We start from the raw sequence: 8,424 nt of genomic DNA, 5'->3' as shown, positions 1-8,424 counted from the left end.
AGAAAGATGAACACTTTAATGAACTGGTGGAGAGTAGGCAGCTGGGGCAAAAAGAAAGGCAGTAGAGTAGAGTATTAGTCAACTCAAGCTGCTATGACAAAATACCCAGAAGTGAGGTGGCTTATAAACAACATAAATTCTCATAGTTCTAAAGGCTGAAAGTCCAAAATCAATATGCCAGTGGGATCGGGTTCCAGTGAGAACCTTCTTCCAGGCAGCACACTGTAGATTTCTTATATCCTCACATGATGAAGAGCAGAGAGCAGTGGAAGCAAGCTTTCTAATGACTCTTACAAAGGCACTAATCCTATTCATAAGGGCTCTACCTTCAAGTCCTGGTCTAATCCTAACTACCTCCCAAGGCACCACCTCCTAATACCATCATGTTCTGGGGTAGAGTTTCAACATATGACCTTTGGGTGGGGACACAAACATTCAGTCCCTAACAGGTAGGCTGCTGGGCACATTATCTGAGAAGGGGTCCCAAGAGATCTCTGTCATAGTGAATGAATGAGAACAGAATGAGTGAAGAAAAGGCCTCATGCAAGTCTCAGTATGAGTGTTCAGTAGTTACAGATGGCTCTGCAGAGTGGATGGAAATATGGATGAAGGAGTTTATGAAAACATAGGCAGAAAATGGAAAAAAAGATGAAACAAGAGTATCTTTCTCTGATCCCCAATGAAAATTCCTCCCTTTTAGATTCTTATTGAATAAGTGGAAATTAGGGATGTGTCCCAAAAAGACAGGTTTTGGTTCATAACATATCTCTAAGTAGGGTGTTGTTTTCAAAGAGTTGACAATGAAAGCTATTTTTCCTCTGGGGGAAAAAAAATGTTCTTCATATTATGTCTATTCCATTTCGCTTCAGCCTTAGAAGGAAAACTTTCCTGCAAACAACTGCATCCTGAAATAGTAAATGCTCTCCAGCTCTGTTTGTAATGGGGGAGATTTTACCACCTAACTGACCATTTCTGGGCTTTGCTTTTTATACCACTACAGTTCCTCTGGACATTAAGTGCTCCATCATTTGTTGAGGCGACGGGTAGCATGTCTGCGGGTAGCGTGTCTTACATCACAGAATATTGACCCTGGGGGCTTGATAGTCCATACCAGGCAGTTCAGATAAGGTTAGGCTAAGTCCCAAGGCACAAGTGACATTCTACTAGTAGGACATCCATAGGTGTTCTGCTGATAATTGTCGATGGAATTTCCAATATTCACAGTGAAGAGGAGCAACTATATGGCTCTTCTACCTTGGAAACATACCACATTCACACAAAATGGTGGCTTCCTTTAGCATTCAAGGCTTACAGTTAGCAAGGCATGGCTCTCACCCAGTGCTGATGCCAAGTGTTCCTTGCAGTTCCCCAGAGTCAGTACTCTGACACCATACCTCCTGATCTAGGCAATGTTCCTGTATCTTGGCTTTTCCTTTGGTTCTTCAGAACAATTCCAGGGTGCCTGGGTGTCTGAGTTGGTTAAGCATCTGCCTTTGGTTCAGGTCATGATCCCAGGGTCCTGGGATTAAGTTCTGAGTTGCGGGGGGGGGGGTCCCTGCTCAGCAGGAAACCTGCTCCTCCCTCTCCCTCTGCTGTGTTCTCTCTCTGTGTCAAATAAATAAATAAATAAAATCTTTTAAAAAAAATTCCAGCATATCATGATCATAAACTCAGTATTTACAATTCCCATTAAAATTTTTATTATTTCAGTACATGTTTGTTTTTTTTATCCATAAATATGTATAGAACCAAGAAAAATAGAACAAGGAAAACAGACATATGTCAGAAGTCACATTACCGGTCAGTATGTAAACAATTATATATAATAAATAATGTTATAAATTTTGTTTTATAGGTCATTTATATGTACTTATTTTTCTGCTTAATTTATCCATTTTTGATAGTTTTATTAAAATTGCTAATGTTTCTATGTTTGTTAATTTATCTTTGTGATTCTGCAAGTTTTACTGTTAATAGCTTGAAGGTTTATTGTTGAGTGTCTTCAAATTCATGATAACCATAACTTCCCATTGGCTTGTTCTTTTTTCATAATTATATGGTATCTTAGTAATGTTGTCTTAAATTTTATTTTGCCAGACATTACGTTTTCTCACACTGCTTGTTTTACTTAGTATTTATTTTATTTTTCATGGCTTCATTTCAAATCTTTCCATGTGGTGTTGTTTTAGGTGTATTTTTTTTATCTTACTTAGCAGCCTATTTCAAATTCAATTTTACAAAGTGTGACTTTTAGTAGGAAAGTTGAATCGATTTACATTTTCTTTGAGCCTCATAGGGTATATTTGTATTACCTTATTTGGGGTCTGAGATAACCATGCTTCTTCTTTCTTGCTGTTAGTCTCTTTCTCTGCCTTCTGCTGCTTTGGTAAAATGTTGTATTTTTTCCCTTTTTTATTTGCTTTGTGGTAAGTTGTTTCTGTTTGTTTTGGTTTCACAGTTGCTTCATGTGACCCTCTAGGGTCTTAATCTGAAGCTAGGTTCCATCAGCACCAGGCATGCTGGGAACGGGGCAGATCCAGGCTCAACGAACTGGCCCAGTTGCCACAGCTCTTGAACATGCAGACGTGTCCATGTCTCCACCTTTCTTAGGTCCCACTTACTAGCAGCTCTACCCCCAAGAAAAGGTTGGCAGAAGAATTATACTTTCCCATCATAAGCGAGGGTGTCATCTCCTGTGGAACACTTTTAGTCCTCTTGACTTGGGAGTAACCAAAAGCCCTTCTAACTTCTGCCTACTTCACATTCAAAGTGCAATGAGGTCTTACCCTCTGCTCTACTCACCATGTTGTTTTTCTGCTCTGGTCGTTGACTATGGAAATGCCTGTCTTTTATTGAGTTCAGCCATGTCTCTTTATATATGTATTTTTTTCCCCTTTTGCTATATGATTGGAGCAAAGATGCCATCTTGACCTGAAGATTCTCTATTCTCCTTCTGATTCTTTGATTATGGCCTAAACATTGCTCTGTCTCTCTCAAGCCATCCCTTTTGATTCTCAAAAGGCTGTTTTGGAAGTCAGAAAGATGAACATTGACTGTTTCTTCTTTGTGTTTTCTCTCTAATAATCTACTTATCCTCAAGGCAAGGTGGATGAGAAGGGGAAAGGTCATGATGAAAAGGAAATGACAAAAAGTAAAAGCTCAAAAATTACTATTTTGAGATGTTTTTTATATATTTCCTTAATGAGGTATATGCTTCAAAGCCTGGCTTAAGTCACCCATATGTGCCTGAAATTAAACATAGACCATTCTAGAAATAACAGCTGAGACTGAATTAATACAGCTTATTGACTTCCTCCAGTATTTTCTATTCCCTCTGGTGTGTCAACTACGGAAACTTGAGGAAAATACAGCATTCCTCTGGCTCTGTTGCCTCTGAGGAATGAGGAGCAGGGAGGAAGGCAGTTGTCATAACAGGAAGAGGAAGAGATAAAAGTGGACTTACCCCATGGGGACTGTGAAGACAGGGCCAGTTCTCAGCTTCTGTGAGGTTGGATAAAGAGATGCCATCTGAGGGGCACCTGGGTGGCTCAGTGGTTTAAGCTGCTGCCTTCGGCTCAGGTCATGATCTCAGGGTCCTGGATCGAGTCCCACGTCCGGCTCTCTGCTCTGCAGGGAGCCTGCTTCCCTCTCACTCTCTCTGCCTGCCTCTTTGCCTACTTGTGATCTCTCTCTGTCAAATAAATAAATAAAATCTTAAAAAAAAAAAAAAAAAAAAAAGAGATGCCATCTGAGTGGTAAGACAGGGAAGTCTCCAAAAGGTGGTATTTTAAAATACATACCTGCTGAGCTGGTCACTATCCTCACATCCAAGATTTGCTCACTTTCCATTCTCTTCTGGCTGACTTTGTGAAACACTTTTCATCTCCAGGACATGCCAAATGCTCAGGTCAGCCAGATTCCATGTGGACTTGGATGCTTGTGAAATGATATATAAGCAATATGGTACCTATCACTGATATGAGCGCATCAATAACAGTAACAATGAACTTAACTTTAAAAAATTCTATCTTAATATAGATTTATAAAAGTAAGTGTGCTAGTGGTGCCTGGGTGGCTCAGTCATTAAATGTCTGACTCCAACTCAGGTCATGATCCCGGGGTCCTGGGATTGAGCCCCCCATTGGGCTCCCTGCTTGGAGGGAAGCCTGCTTCTCCCTCTCCTATTCCCCCTGCTGGTGTTCCCTTTCTTGCTGACTCTCTCTCTCTCTCTCTCTCTCTCTCTGTGTCAAGTAAATAAATAAAATATTAAAAAAAAATTAAAAATAAAAGTAAGTACACTGGAAAGAGGGGTAATCTACACTACATGAACTGGAATACTGCCTTGGTATACTGCAGAGGAAGGCATCCAAAGTCCTTAGGGGATTAAAATATTAAAATGGATTTTATCATTTTAGACCTGCTCACCTCCTCTGGTTGAGTCCTTTCACCAAGACTGCAAGAAACAAATTTGTGAGGGGAACCGCAGCATCTCTGAAGAGCTCTATGGTTGCTCTTCTCTGTAGGTCAGGAGTTAAGAGTGGGAGCTGCTGCCTGTTACCGAACTCTTGATCCCTGAATTCGGTGGGGATAATTAGATCCCAGAGAGGGAGAGTCCAAGTGGCACAATTTAATTGCTAAAGACAAGGTAGGTGTGATTACCATGGATGATGGATAGTGAAAATCAAAGCAGTCATCAGAGTAATCTGATTGTCAGATACCTATGGTGTTGGCTGATTGATCGTGGACTGTCACTGAAAGTAAAAAAGAGCATGTCTAGAAAACAGGAGATCCCTTGGGGGTCTCTTAATGCTGCCATGCCCTGTGATTAAACTCAATGGTAAATTACAACAATCCCATTAAGGCAGGACTGCTAATGGCCCAGACCATCAGAAATGAAGATTTAGTTCACCCCACCAGGCAAAGGACCATGACTAGCTGAGGTGCAGGTGAGGGCAAAGGGAATATAAAATGGGTAGTGGGGGAATGGACCCCTGGGTAGCTCAGTCAGTGAAGTGTCTGCCTTTGGTTCAGGTCATGATCCCAGGGTCCTGGGATTGCATTCTGCATTGGGTTCCTGTTCAATGGGGAGCCTCCTTCTCCCTCTGCTGCTGCTCCCGCTGCTTGTGCTCTCTTGCCCTCTCTCTGACAAATACATAAAATCTTTAAAAGAATAAAACAAAAGAATGGGTAGTGGAGGAAGGCAGTTATAAATATTAGCTATGTGGCTAAAACCATGTGGCCAGCTGCAGATATTAAGACATTAATGTTATGTCTTCCTCATTCTGTTGTGTATATGTCTGGGTACATGCATAGCAAATATTTTTGTTTTCTTCTCTCTTATTCCCTTACCATATAACATAAGATGTAGTAATAATAGTTAACTTTACATCATTGTATTTAATTTACAGACTATAAAGGAGAAGATTTAACATCATCTAAGGGCTCTGTATTCTCTTCTAAGGAAAGGAAGGAAGGAAGACAGGCAGTCAGGTAAGATCAAAGAGGAAATATTTCATTTCCATGAAGACATTCATTCAATATTTAGTAGCGGTAGAAGAGATTCTCACAAATTCTAAAATGTTAAGACATGAATTACTCATCCTAATGTTTAAGAGTATGTTTTCATAAGAAAGTAATAATTTTGAAGGGGAAGAGGAAAGAAGAGTAGGGACTTGTGTCAGATTAATTTAAGGTGTTTTTTTCCCTTTTCTTTCCTTTTTTAACATAAACACCCCACGACTCCTGGAATAGTTGTGTAAGGTCCTCCTCACCAATAATTGCCTAATGAACCACAGAACCCTATTTGCCTAGACCTCTTAGAAGAAAACATGGGGTTGAGAACCACTGACCTAGACCAGGTAACTCAGCTCCCACAACTTGAATTCTGAATGCCAGGGTACTCCTGGGACCAGAGAGGACCAAACATGAATCTGAGAAGGTTAGCTTTCACAATGGAGAAAATCCACAAGTTCTGGGAGGGTTTTCACCAAACTCTGTCTCTAGATATGAGGTTCTCTTCTCTTGTGCTAGACCCCATATGAAACTGGTGCTGCGAAACAAAAAAGATCTCCAAGCCTACTCTGTTCAAAATCCATATCCTGATGGCTGGAGGAGCCAAAGCTAGAGGCAATAGCTTCCAGCTTAAACGCTAGGCTCTTGTCCCTGGAAGTTACAACTCCTCTAGGAACTTGCAGTAGCTAACGGCATTCAGGTCCTTTTTCTGAATTTGAGTTTTCTCACTAATAAAAAGGTGAATGGGAAGAGGTAGATAAAGTGCAAATTCATTACTGTGTGAAGGCTCTATCACTGGCTAAAGAAAAGCCTGCCGAGTAATTATTTTCCGTTTACTTTATGTAGGAGTAGATTGGTTCAAATTAAGAGTTGGAGTATGTGCACATTCCATTGTCTGACTCCAGGGGGCAGCAGCTTCTTGGGTAAAGAGCGGTCAGTAAGAACTAAGACTGCTTACAGGCTATACTGTCATCCTCTGTTTCTTAAACCCTGAGGTCAGGAGACAGGTCCACCCAAATGGGCTTTACAAAAGAAACATAAAATCTTCAAAAATCATGCTCCAGTTCTCAAGAAACGATGGCTCCCAGGAGATTCTCAGAACATGAAAATCATTGGTGTAATGACAATATTTCTCCTGGAGGGTTTTCCTGAGATTTTCCTGGATGGGTTTTTGGTGAGAGCAGATTTATTTTTAACAAGTGCACACACATCGCATCCTCTTGCTTGATGACAAGGACTTTTTATTTTTCCAAAATGTGCTTAGAAAGCCCCAAGCCAGAGAAACAGGACTAGGAGGCCTGATGTTACACAATGCATTACAAGTCACAGCCGAAGCTCTTCTGGTCCCTGGTTCCTCCTGTTTAAACCAGACCATGTTGCATCAGCACTAGATTCCCACCTAGTAGCAAATCTGCACCTTTACTCTCTTTTTTTCCATGTTCGTTAGTGGGAAGGAAGAGAGGAAAGTAACTCAAGGGCAGAAGACTCAGAATTGCCAGCTTTTAATTTTTCTTCCCCGTGTGGCTTTCGGCCCAGAGCTCGCAGGTGGAGACTTTGAACTTCTTGCAGCCAAGAAGTTGAGGTTTCTGAAGGAATGAATATGCAGGGCACACATGATCTACAATTTATTAGCCTGCTTCACTGGTCATTATTGAGATGTGATTGTAATGCTTAGCGGCATTAACATCCTCTCCACATCTCCCTAACAACATTTATGGTCAGTAATAATATTAGTTCAGTCTTTGAGCTCTGCTCTGCAGAATGAATCTGCTAGGGCTCATCTTGCCTCATTACTCCTAACAGGACTCCCATAGTCATGTCACACTCCGGTGACACGTCAGACAGAACGACAGCTTTTAAATATTTACTCTGACATACTTCATTTGAAGTCCTAGCTGTTCTATTAGTACGATGTTCCCGAAAGTGACGGATTACAGAAGAGCTGCCTCTCCAGGTGAACATGGTAAGAGTAAGATATCACAACAGTATTGGGGGGGCTAGAGAAGACTTCCAGAAAATATGTCCAGGGAAGCCCCTTTCAAGTAGTGGACTCCATTGGCACACTCCATCCACATGGACTGCTGTGCACCCGTTCCCCAGCTTCTGCAGACCTTGTTGCTAATAGTTCCTGCCACTGTGGACTCTGCAGCTGCCCAGACCCTGCCCCACAAAGGAGCCCATCTATTGACCAAGTGGTACAGAAGAACAAATGTCCAGCTCCTTGGTCTTGAGGCTGGATGAACTCTGAGGGGTCCCTTATGCTCCCCATGCAGGCTCAGCAGAAGCTGGGGTTCCACTTGGAAGCATACAGATGCCAGCTCCCTGTCTTTCCTTTTCCACTTTCATGCTTACCAGACTCTCCAGGGAGTCCTTCCTTAATAAATCACATTCACAGGAATGGTTGACTCAAGGTCCACTTCTGGGAGAACCCAAACTCAGACGCCGCAGGTAGCTCCTTGGCTCCCCAGCTGTGTGCAAGCCTTGTGGCTGGCCATGCTACCTCTGAATTCGCTCCACTAGAGCAAAATCTCCTAGAAGCCCAAACTGTGAATCCTCCCAGACCTCTCCACTTCCTTTCAAAGCCCAGGGTCTTCCAGCAGCTTGGGTCTATTGTCTAAAACAGCCTAAAGGAATCAATTTTTTTTTAATATATACATTGCTTACCACTGTCTTTTAGGTATGTACTTCCTTTTGTCTTCTCATTCACCATGTCAAGTACATCTTATTGGAAATATTTTACTTATTTATTTATTTAGGGTAGATTTTTTTTATTGAGGTATAATTGACATAGAACACTGTATGTTTTAGGTGTATGATATGATTTTGTATTTCCATACATTGCAAAATAATCACCACAATAAGCCTAGTGAGCATCTGTCATCATATGGTCATAATTTCTTTCTTTGTAATGAG

Source organism: Meles meles, chromosome 16 (genome assembly GCF_922984935.1).
Source record: "Meles meles chromosome 16, mMelMel3.1 paternal haplotype, whole genome shotgun sequence".
Taxonomy (NCBI): domain Eukaryota; kingdom Metazoa; phylum Chordata; class Mammalia; order Carnivora; family Mustelidae; genus Meles; species Meles meles.
The sequence above is the reverse complement of the archived record's forward strand: the minus strand, read 5'-3'. Positions refer to the sequence as shown.